The 12,862-nt window shown below is 42.7% G+C and overlaps 1 long non-coding RNA gene across 2 annotated transcripts in view; it reads right to left on the bottom strand.

Moving 5' to 3' along the window:
• Window positions 1-217: 217 nt before the first annotated feature.
• LOC149972349 (uncharacterized) overlaps window positions 218-12,862 on the bottom strand; it is a 42,536-nt gene continuing 29,891 nt past the window's right edge. Inside the window, exon 4 of one of the 2 annotated variants that reach the window (XR_016491297.1) lies at window positions 218-1,407. This is a non-coding gene — a long non-coding RNA (uncharacterized LOC149972349). The remainder of the gene's footprint in view (window positions 1,408-12,862) is intronic. The other variant, XR_016491298.1, reaches the window with a different exon arrangement.

The raw sequence follows: 12,862 nt of genomic DNA, 5'->3' as shown, positions 1-12,862 counted from the left end.
AGGTCCGTATCCCATAAATTGTTCAGCCCACGATTCTCATCTCCCCAAGATGTCAAAATAAGTGGAATAGGTATAGGAACTTGCCTACCTTGTTTGTTGCCAGCTCTGCTCCAATGATCTGGACTATTTGGTTTGACTACAAATCGTGGTGAACCCTGCTCGCAGCGCCATGTGTTAGGTTCTAATTTTTCCGGGTAAATAACTCACTGACACTGAGAAGCTTAATAACCAAGTTTAATTCTTCCCAAAGGGTCAGTACAGCTGTAATTCAAACCAAGACATGTTCCCACCATCACAAGTATATATACTCCACTTATAGACACTCCTCCTTCTCTCCAAGCCTTGAATCTTATGAGGGTAATAGTATAATAAACCATTATTTCTCCCCCCAGGGGATCTAACCTGACCTACTGACATCAATGACTCCTTCGCTTAATCCACAGATGTCCTCCTGTATCACCTATCGCAATTCTGTGACTCCCTCCAGTCCACCCAGCACATTCCACAGCCAATTCTGTCTTTCTACAGAGAACCATTAACTTCTGACATAAAAACCAGTCTCTATCACTACTTTATATACAATGGTTCTGATCTCTCATGTACTTAGTATATCAATGTTCAAAGTTGACCCCGAATCCAACAAAGCTGTCCAGACTGAATAAATTATGTTTGTGAATGTGTGACAATGGTGGTAACTGTTTGGTTTGTTTGTAGAGTGATTCAAATGGTTTCAGAATAGTAGCTCCTGCTTGTGATCAACATGTGAGGCAATTTCTCAGATGTGAGAAGACCATAGCATGCATATACAGCTCTGGAAAAAATTAAGAGACCACTGCAAAATTACCAGTTTCTCCAGTTTTACTATTTATAGGTATGTGTTTGGGTAAAATATTTTGTTTTGTTTTATTCTATAAACTACTGACAACATTTCTCCCAAATTCCAAATAAAAATATTGTCATTTAGATAATTTATTTGCAGAAAATGAAAACTGGTCAAAATAACAAAAAAAAGTTGCAATTTTGTCAGACCTCGAATGATGCACTGAAAATAAGTCAATATTCATTTTTAAACAACACAATACTAATGTTTTATCTTAGGAAGAGTTCAGAAATCAATATTTGGTGGAATAACACTCATTGTAATCACAGCTTTCATGCATCTTGGCATGCTCTCCAACAGTCTTTCACATTGATGTTGGGTGACTTTATGTCACTCCTGACGCAAAAATGCAGGAACCTCGGCTTTGTTTGATGGCTTTGACCATTCATCTTCCTCTTGATTACATTCCAGAGGATTTCAATGGGGTTCAGGTCCAGAGATTGGGCTGGCCATGACAGGGTCTTGATCTGGTGGTCCTCAATCCACACCTTGATTGACCTGGCTGTGTGGCATGGAGCATTGTCCTGCTGGAAAAAAAACAATCCTCAGAGTTTGGCAACATTGTCAGAGCAGAAGCAAGCAAGTTTTCGTTCAGGACAACCTTGTACATGGCTTGATTCATTCGTCCTTCACAAAGACAAATCTGCCAGATTCCAGCCTTGCTGAAGCACCCTCTGTCACGCCCTGGCCATAGAAAGGCTTTTATTCTCTATTTTGGTTAGGCCAGGGTGTGACTAGGGTTGGCATTCTAGTTTCTTTATTTCTATGTTTTCTTTTTCTATGTTTTGGCCTGGTATGGTTCTCAATCAGGGACAACTGTCTATCGTTGCCTCTGAGTGTGAATCATGCTTAGGCAGCCTGTTTTGCCACCTTAGTTGTGGGTAGTTGACTTTGTTAGTGGCCTGTATAGCCCTAGTAAGCGCCACATTTGTTTTTGTTATTCTTTGTTTTGTTGGCGACATTTATAATAAAAATAAATGCACGCTCACCATGCTGCACCTTGGTTCGGTCATTTCCCTGACGACGTTCGCGACACCCCCAGATCCTACACCAAATTTCACAGTGGGTGCGAGACACTGTGGCTTGTAGGCTTCTCCAGGTCTCGAACCAACTGTGACATTTGACCAGTTGTCACAAGACTGTCTAAGAATGCCATTGATTCTACCCAAAGAGCTGATCTTATCATTAGTGAGAATCTAAAAGTTGTGTCTATCTTCAGGTATCTCAGCATCATTTTGGACTCCAACTTGACATTTAAGAAACAAGTGAAGTGAAGAAGGTGGTTAACACAGTCAAGTTTGGATTATACAACTTCAAATAAGCCACTAAACTATACAGCTCTGGAAAAATGAAGACACCAACTGCAAAATTATCAGTTTCTCTGGTTTTACTATTTATTGGTATGTGTTGGTAAAAATGAAATGTTTTGTTTCATTCTATAAACTACTGACATTTCTCCCAAATTCCAAATAAATATATTGTCATTTAGAGCATCAGTTGTCATTTTCTGCAAACAAATGCTCTAAATGACAATATTTTTATCTGGAATTTGGGAGAAATGTGATCTCATGATCACATTCTTTTAGCATTGCATTTGGATGATAATAAAACGAGGTATCAGATGTTGGTGGTTGACATAATCCAATGATGGTGAGAGACAGAGGGGAGAGGAAAACATTCAGCCCCATACATTCAAGGTCATTGGCATGTCTCAACGTGAAACGACTATCTTTCATGTACATAAGCAATCCACCCCCTACCCTGAGCCGCGTGGGTGTTTGTTGATTCTGGATTGATTGAATGAAGGCCAGCATTGATATTTGGCAGCCTTCTTTTGCATTCCCCAGAGAGTTGCACCGCCTTTGGGGCCCCTTATTATACTCAGAGATTTGTATTGGGTTATGATTGTCATTGGTCTAAGTAGCCACTTTCCTAGCTTCATTTTTAGCACTTTTCCTCTTCCTCTTCTTCTTCTTCTTCTGCCTCTTCTTATTTTTCTTGGAATGAGAGGTCACTGTTGTAGACTCTGGCTCACCAGGTACCAACTACAATGTTTCATTCACTTCGCATTTGTCCTTGGGAGCCGAGAAATTATCCTCTTCAACCTCAGTCTCACATTGTCATTTCAGCTCGGATATGTGATACATCTGCCCTACTCATGGGGACAGGATTGCTGTCCTGCAGATAATGTGGAAAAAGTTTCCTCTCTGGAGCTTCTGTTTTCCAGTGTAGTAGGACTGTACTCGCCCATCTCCTGACCCCTTCTAGAGTGGGATTTTGTCTGCCAGTCCCGTCTACGCTCCAGGGCCTTGTCCATCATAAATGACTTTGATCCATTCAGGGTCAATCTTCACAGACCGCATTATGGGAGTGATAGGTGCTGCTTCAACATATACAAAACGATATCCATTGGCGTTTGTGAGTTGACCATTGTATTTTGTCATGCGCCTCATCAACCTCCCCTACCACTTTATACATCCAGCTTTAGCCAGAAACTCAGTCACAACACTATCATCTGCTGATTCAGGTAGTATTTTAATTGTAACTTGAATTGAGTTCTGGTCAGCCATGGGCGACTTCAAACTGAAAGGATTATTCTCTTTGAACAAAACTGTTACTCCTCTGATCATAAGCTTTGCCCTTGCTTCTTTACTGAGAAGATATATATACACCAGAGTGCACATACTCTCTGTACTGACCTCAAGTGGTTTGGAAGAATTTCATGTGTGCGACTGTGGTAGAGCTCCTCTTCCTTAATGGGTTTTTTTTCTATGGCCTCCTCTTTGGTCAGGATTTCTCTCTCCATGATAACAATAGGTAAAACAGTCTCATTTGGGTCTTTTCATACCACAACCTTGCTCCAGGTCTCATTTTCCTTGACATCAGTTTTTGCGTCGCTAGAGATAGCCACAACTGCAGCAGCCATCTTACATGTAGCGTTAATGTTTAAAGTAATTTGTTTAACATTGAAATGTATCAACAAGACTGTTCAGCATTATACAGTTAGTAAGTTTCTTACTTAACTAAAAATTGATGGATGGCTGATCCTCAAAAAGATATTTGCTGGATTCAGTCTTCTCCAGCAGTTTAAGCTTCTTAGTTGGGCTGAATACAAGACGAAAGGAGATGTCAAAACAAAACAAAACAAAATATGGATATATTTTTGCGAACCTTACAGGCTGTCGGTCAATAAATCCAGAAAATATATGAACAAAAAAGGCATCCAATAATTCACCTCCCCACACTCCTAAGATTTATTTCCAAGCTGTCTCAGGAACCAAACCCTTTATTTATAGTCTTGCCTACTTCGCTATTGCATTGGGCAGACACCAAAAAAAAGCCTTCATTGAGAGGAAGGGAGGCTACTGTTGGTTTTTAACCAAATATGAAGTATACAGGCACCAAAAGCACATTAGGCTGCTCTTGTTCCATGCACATATGGGTAGTGTGCTTCACGTCTGGACAGGTTGCATTTCAAAATGTATGCCATAACCAACTGTGTTACTGCTAAAACCTTTTGGTAGGTCTTACATATCCCTACCAGTGCTGCCTGAAATAAGCACGTTGGATTGTGTTTTGAAGAACACACAACAAATATTTCCAAACCCTCCCATCTGAGTGTAAGTGTGCTGATGTTAGAGAGTTACATTTCCAAACCTGGCGTTAGGGCTGGAAAATGCCAGTGCGCCCGTTTTTTACATTACAAAATTGCAAACTAACATGTGTTTGACACTTAACACCAGCTGAAAATAGAGCCCTACATTTCTGAAAACACATTGACGTGCTAGGTTGGAGGGCCAATCCACTCCCCATGCCTTTCTAACCCTTGTTCAACCTTAGTGATATTGAAAGACCGAAACAGCACCAAAACGAAAATCGAGATGCTGGGGAGAGGTTATTGTTTTTTTTCAGCCAAAATGGCTGCTGTGAAGAGGAAATGTACAGTCACAAGACTGCCCGAATCTCCAATCCTGCTGCTTCTTTGATAAACCAAGTCAGACAGTCTGAAGGTGTCCATGTGGAAACTGTTGTTAGAAGGCCCGATCACCATCGAGACAGAAAGCCTTAATTGAGAGCTGTCATCATTAGAGGAGAAAAACTGGCATACAGAGTGACTCCATGATGCCCTGTTTGGCTAGCAGGGAGCTGTGCTCTGCAGGATGTCACCGAAGCGGAAACATGCCCCATAATGCTCCCCTTTATCATGGCAGGCTTCTGCTCTCATGGGCACTGATGGAGGGAGCAGTGGATGATTCCTTGGGGACAAGGGGGGGGGGGATGCTGTGTGACACAAGAGCCTCAAATGCTTGTAGCTGGTTCTTCTATATTGGCTTTCCCAGTTCGTCTCCGCGGAAGGCTGGAAGATACCATATGACTTCACGATTTATGTTGTAAATTGAACACCTCCGCAATGTCACATAGATCTACAGTACTGTCAAATACAGTGGTGGTTCATTGGTGTGGTAACAAGGAGTCCATTTATGGTCCATGCTGTAAATGTTCTCAAATTATAACATCATTCAAATGTTTCTGTACAGTATGTGGGTATGATGTGTCGCATCATTCAAACTTGTCTCAGAGCATTTCATATTATTCTGTACATAACTCCGAGACACTACATTTGGTATGATATTTGACGTTTCGTATGGAATGTATACATTTGTATGATATATTATGAATTAAAATTTGTATGATATGTTGCGAATTTGCAAAATGTACAATATGTTATGAATTTGCAAAACGTACAATGTTAGAATAATTTTTTTTAATGATATATTCCAATTTCCAATTTGTTGTGGTTAAGTGGCTAATGCTAACGTTAGCTAGCTGGCTAACATTAGCAAGGCTAGGGGTTAGGGGAAGGGTTACCTAAAAGGGTTAAGGTTAGGGTTAGGGATATGGGAAGGGTTAGCTAACGTACCAAGTCGTTGCAAAGTAGCTAAAAAGTAGTAAGTTGTTGAAAAGTTGCTAATTAGCTAAAATCCAAAAGTTTCCTCTTGTTTGCTAGACGTTTGTGTTGTACACCCACCCATCCACTCCGACCAACCACCCTCCTTTCCTTTTTCGCCTTAAGTAACATTCTGTCTTATGTAACCATACCAAACATAACATTTCATACAAATTTGAGTGTCTCGGATTTACTTTTACTATGTTATGTCTTGTCTATGAGACCAGGATACATTATTACATGCACTTAGCCAGATAAAACACATACACTTCTCTACCACCCTTCATTTTGAAAGCTTGAGACCCATTTTCAAATGCTGTGACATTTCACAAGAACGAATACTCTCTCTGGGAGTCAGGCAACGTCACTAATGCTGTTATAAAAGCCACTTTGAGCCCTTTGCAAATACCAAGGCAGACAAACATGTGCATCCAGATGCTGTGGGCATTTCATCTGTTGATATTTAAAGGCGCAGGGAACACATAGCGGGGTGACAAGCAGATGGGGTGTAGGGACTATGGGTCGCAGGGTGACAGAACACACATGGTAACTGCCAGAATGACAAGGATTTGGTGAGTGGCCTCAAAGAGAGGTCAACAGCTGATACCAAATTATAAAAAGGAATAATCCCAATCTGGTTACATTATTTGATATAGCTGTTGTTCAGACCTATTCTCCTATCCGAGGCAGATACTATTGTACTTGTTGATATACAATATCTGTCGTTAATCCTTGTTCTGCAGTTTATAATTCTGGTGTTTTCTATTGTCTCCCGAGACAGATCCTGTTCTCTGACTTGTTGCTATGTCTGGTGTGGTGGTTGTGGTCTGTCCTGCTACCCGGGGCTGAGTTGGGCTGGCAGTAGAGTGGGATAATTTCCAGAGGCAGTGGAGGGGGACTGGAGTGTGGAGCGGTCTGTGACATTTCCTGCCTGTCAAGGTCTGTACTCGGAATCCACAGATTGTATACCTACCGCCGCCAGCTTTGGCTCCTCGACTCTGCACACTGTCACAACTCGTCTGACCATAAGCGAGTGGTTTGTGAACTGAAGCAGCCCCCCTGGTGGGAACCGGAGTAAACCCACTTCAGGTTCAAATAGAACAGGGGAAACGGGCATGTTGAGTGCACTCGTATGTGGGAGCCTTACCTGGGCCAGAGGGGAAATAAACTGAAATTAAGATACTTACATTATGTCCATCTGTGAGTAGTACAATGTATGATGAGATGATCTTTACGAGTCTGCACTCTGCACACGCCTTTGTGTTTGCAATATTGGCTTTTGATGGGAGACTATGTGACAGGATGGTTTGAAATTGTGCAAATGCAACGTCTTCCGTTGCTATATTGTATATAAACAGCAGCGGCAATAGAGGATGTCGTTTCCAAATATCATTAGGTTTCCCTATCAGGGGGGCACTTTAGATTTGTGAAGGCTCTGAACCTCTTGGGAAGGATTACATGCAACACAGAGAACGATTTTGTAATACAAATATTTTGGGTAGCCAAGGACAGGGATGAATTTCAATACTAATGTGCAGTGGTCATGCTAACTTATGATGAGACATCCCCCGGGGAGCAACACACAACATCAATTTTGTTTCAAGACATTTCCTTTTAGAAGTTTCTAGCTAGGCACTCAGCCCAACAGTCGAGTCGGAGGACTATCAATTAAATATACTAGCGCAATAACTACGGTATCTGTACCTTTGTACACACTCCCTTACTTGCATGTCCACCTAAACCAGCATGTGGGGCTATGTAATAATGATCACACAACATGCAGGTAGGCTTCACTGTGTGCTAGTGTAGATAAGACATTAGTCTAGTCATAGAGTGGGAGAAGTCAGAGGAGAGCATCCTCTCACTGAACAGCATGCTCACTATCAGGCTGGTACTTTATCAGAAAAGAGCAGAGGACTGGCTTGTGGTATAGTAGAACGAGAGATAGATAGAGCGAGATAATTTGTTTTTCCAAGCAGAGGGGGAGGCATTGGGGTCTTCCATTAGGTAATTGTTGCCCTCCTGAAAACAGTAGGTTGTACACAGAATTTTCAGTGGACAGAATTGAGCAGTAAATACATCTTGTAGCTTCGAAGCTCCATATTACATGACACATTCAGAGCTAGAAATGAACCTCTGACAATTGTCAAGGGGCTCAACTGTGGGACTAGCCATGGCCTAATTGTCTAATTGAGTCGTAGAGGTTCACTGATGCTGTGTGTGTGTTTGTGTGCGTGTGTGCGTGCGCGTGTGGTGTGTGTGCGAACATTCGTTGCCGTGTGCTACTGTATTTGCATGGTAAATATATATATTTAATCATTTGACACTGAATATTTTGTTAATTTAGTGCATTTTCCCATTTGTTTGATGGTGCACTAAATGTGTCCTCCCTACTTTATGTTAAATGTAACAAATTCCCATTAGTTCTGGTTGGATTAGTCCCTGGCGGTGATGCTAATTTCATCATCTGTTGCTCCGTCGGGTTCCCGACCTCTTGCAGAGTCACAGGGAGGATGTAATTATAGGCACAATGCAAGCCACATATATTTTACTCTTTAGGTATTCAGTGTCCAAGACAGCACATTTCTACAAAATATAGTTTACAAACAGTTGATTATAACTCCTGCAGGCAATTTGACCTCCCCAGCTAACTCCGCAATCAAAGTGAAAAGCATGATTATGTGATAAAGAGTATTGAGTTGTGAGAACGCTTCATTGCATTTATGTATAGTTATAATCTCTGGCTGTGTTACATGAGTATCCCATAGAATTTTTTAAACTAAAGAAGCCGGGCCTCGAGCAGTCATTTTTACTCTAACATTCTAACAGTCTAATAAATACATTTTGTGTAAGGTATCATAGAAATTATCATTTGGTGGTGTTTATGAAGGTCTTTGGTAACATCAGAATACGAAAAATTTGTATTTCAAAGAACACAATACCATTTTCATAAGTTTGTTACTGTATGCTATCCTTTGCCACATGCTCACGTGGGGGGGGGGGGGCGCAGTTCATTCAACTTCATTTACTGCCTTTTTTAAAAACATAGTTGATATGCAGACTTGCTTAAACAAATGTGGTTTCTACTGACAATTGCCATTTACAAACTATGGCATAAGGGGACGACAAGCGGACAGGAGGCAATCAGTAATTTCGATTAAGACATTAATTAGCAAGCAACGAAGGACGTAGTCAATATAACTAAATGTTCAGCACTTTTGAAATGTACAGCGACATAATTCAGGACATGGGCCGTTCTTACAGTGTACTCCCTGTACACCAAGTCAGAACTTGGGGCACATAAACAGACAATGAAACTCGTACAATATTATATTATTACATTTCTCTTAAACAGGTTATATAGGCTGTTTGTGCACCACCAAGTTAGAACAGTAGGTCAAAATGAAGAGGTGAAAATAGACCAAATAATTAGGGTGAGGCACATTGAACGCCGTTTGGGTCTTTGCATGTCAAAAAAGATACACGTCACATAACACAATTCTATTATAGAATGTTGTGTGTGCTGAATTTGCACGTGCAGGCCAAGCACCACAACCACTATGTGTTTACAATGCCGTGTTGGTGAAAATATACCAAATTATTAGGGTGAGGCATATTGGTTACTAACAGCTTACTACACAACATACACTTAGTATTACTTTCTTAGCTACAGTATACATTTCTCCCTTGCATATTGCATCATTTACGCAGCAGCACACAATACATTTTTGGACTCATTCACGCCCTGATCTGTTTCACCTGTTCCTGTGATTGTCTCTATCCACTCCAGGTGTCGCTTATTTTCCCCAGTGTATTTATCTCTGTGTTTCCTGTCTCTCTGTGCCAGTTCGTCTTGTATGTTAGTCAAGTCAACCACCGTGTTTGTCCCGTACTCCTTTTGCTGTTCTCCTTTTGATAGTCTTCCCGGTTTTGACCCCTGCCTGACTCTGGACCACTGTCCCACCTGCCTGATCAAATCAAATCAAATTTTATTTGTCACATACACATGGTTAGCAGATGTTAATGCGAGTGTAGCAAAATGCTTGTGCTTCTAGTTCCGACAATGCATTAATAACCAACAAGTAATCTAGCTAACAATTCCAAAACTACTACCTTATAGACACAAGTGTAAGGGGATAAAGAATATGTACATAAAGATATATGAATGAGTGATGGTACAGAGCGGCATAGGCAAGATACAGTAGATGGTATTGAGTGCAGTATATACATATGAGATGAGTATGTAAACAAAGTGGCATAGTTAAAGTGGCTAGTGATACATGTATTACATAAAGATGCAGTAGATGATATAGAGTACAGTATATACATATACATATGAGATGAACAATGTAGGGTATGTAAACATTATATTAGGTAGCATTGTTTAAAGTGGCTAGTGATATATTTTACATCATTTCCTATCAATTCCCATTATTAAAGTGGCTGGAGTTGAGTCAGTGTGTTGGCAGCAGCCACTCAATGTTAGTGGTGGCTGTTTAACAGTCTGATGGCCTTGAGATAGAAGCTGTTTTTCAGTCTCTCGGTCCCAGCTTTGATGCACCTGTACTGACCTCGCCTTCTGGATGATAGCGGGGTGAACAGGCAGTGGCTCGGGTGGTTGTTGTCCTTGATGATCTTTATGGCCTTCCTGTGACATCGGGTGGTGTAGGTGTCTTGGAGGGCATGTAGTTTGCCCCCGGTGATGCGTTGTGCAGACCTCACTACCCTCTGGAGAGCCTTACGGCTGTGGGCGGAGCAGTTGCCGTACCAGGCGGTGATATAGCCCGACAGGATGCTCTCGATTGTGCATCTGTAGAAGTTTGTGAGTGCTTTTGGTGACAAGCCAAATTTCTTCAGCCTCCTGAGGTTGAAGAGGCGCTGCTACGCCTTCTTCACGATGCTGTCTGTGTGGGTGGACCAATTCAGTTTGTCTGTGATGTGTACGCCAAGGAACTTAAAACTTACTACCCTCTCCACTACTGTTCCATCGATGTGGATAGGGGGGTGTTCCCTCTGCTGTTTCCTGAAGTCCACAATCATCTCCTTAGTTTTGTTGACGTTGAGTGTGAGGTTATTTTCCTGACACCACACTCCGAGGGCCCTCACCTCCTCCCTGTAGGCCGTCTCGTCGTTGTTGATAATCAAGCCTACCACTGTTGTGTCGTCCGCAAACTTGATGATTGAGTTGGAGGCGTGCGTGGCCACACAGTCGTGGGTGAACAGGGAGTACAGGAGAGGGCTCAGAACGCACCCTTGTGGGGCCCCAGTGTTGAGGATCAGCGGGGTGGAGATGTTGTTGCCTACCCTCACCACCTGGGGGCGGCCCGTCAGGAAGTCCAGTACCCAGTTGCACATGGCGGGGTCGAGACCCAGTGTCTCGAGCTTGATGACGAGCTTGGAGGGCACTATGGTGTTAAACGCCGAGCTGTAGTCGATGAACAGCATTCTCACATAGGTATTCCTCTTGCCCAGATGGGTTAGGGCAGTGTGCAGTGTGGTTGAGATTGCATCGTCTGTGGGCCTTCATGATGACGGAAGTGAGTGCTACGGGGCGGTAGTCGTTTAGCTCAGTTACCTTAGCTTTCTTGGGAACAGGAACAATGGTGGCCCTCTTGAAGCATGTGGGAACAACAGACTGGGATATGGATTGATTGAATTTGTCCGTAAACACACCAGCCAGCTGGTCTGCGCATGCTCTGAGGGCGCGGCTGGGGATGCCGCCTGGGCCTGCAGCCTTGCGAAGGTTGACACGTTTAAATGTTTTCCTCACGTCGACTGCAGTGAAGGAAAGTCCGCATTTAGTTGTGGGCCGTGTCAGTGGCACTGTATTGTCCTCAAAGCGGTCCAAACAGTTATTTAGTCTGCCTGGGAGCAAGACATCCTGGTCCGTGACGGGGCTGGTTTTCTTTTTGTAATCCGTGATTGACTGTAGACCCTGCCACATACCTCTTGTGTCTGAGCCGTTGAATTGAGATTCTACTTTGTCTCTATACTGACGCTTAGCTTGTTTGATTGCCTTGCGGAGGGAATAGTTACACTGTATTCGGTCATGTTTCCGGTCACCTTGCCCTGATTAAAAGCAGTGGTTCGCGCTTTCAGTTTCACGCGACTGCTGCCATCAATCCACGGTTTCTGGTTTGGGAATGTTTTAATCGTTGATATGGCAACGACATCTTCAATGCACGTTCTAATGAACTCGCTCACCGAATCAGCGTATTCGTCAATGTTGTTGTCTGACGCAATACGAAACATATCCCAGTCCACCTGATGGAAGCAGTCTTGGAGTGTGGAATCAGATTGGTCGGACCAGCGTTGAACAGACCTCAGCGCGGGAGCTTCTTGTTTTAGTTTCTGTCTGTAGGCAGGGATCAACAAAATTGAGTTGTGGTCAGCTTTTCCGAAAGGAGTGTGGGGCAGGGCCTTATATGCGTTGCGGAAGTTCGAATAGCAATGATCCAAGGTTTTTCCAGCCCTGGTTGCGCAATCGATATGCTGATAAAATTTAGGGAGTCTTGTTTTCAGATTAGCCTTGTTAAAATCCCCAGCTACAATGAATGCAGCCTCCGGATATATGGATTCCAGTTTGCAAAGTGTCAAATAAAGTTTGTTCAGAGCCATCGATGTGTCTGCTTGGGGGGGAATATATACAGCTGTGATTAGAATCGAAGAGAATTCCCTTGGTAGATAATGAGGTCGACATTTGATTGTGAGGAATTCTAAATCAGGTGAACAGAAGGACTTGAGTTCCTGTATGTTGTTGTGGCCACACCACGTCACGTTAACCATGAAGCATACGCCCCCGCCCCTCTTCTTACCAGAAAGATGTTTGTTTCTGTCGGTGCGATGCGTGGAGAAACCAGCTGGCTGCACCGACTCTGATAGCGTTTCTCCAGTGAGCCATGTTTCCGTGAAGCAAAGAACGTTACAGTCTCTGATGTCCCTCTGGAATGCTACCCTTGCTCGGATTTCATCAACCTTGTTGTCAAGAGACTGGACATTGGCGAGAAGAATGCTAGGGAGTGGTGCACAATGTG

Source organism: Oncorhynchus mykiss, chromosome 24 (assembly GCF_057628025.1).
Source record: "Oncorhynchus mykiss isolate SJ-2025 chromosome 24, ASM5762802v1, whole genome shotgun sequence".
NCBI classification, from domain to species: Eukaryota; Metazoa; Chordata; class Actinopteri; order Salmoniformes; family Salmonidae; genus Oncorhynchus; species Oncorhynchus mykiss.
Note: the sequence above shows the minus strand (reverse complement) of the source record. Positions and strands in the feature narration are given on the sequence as shown.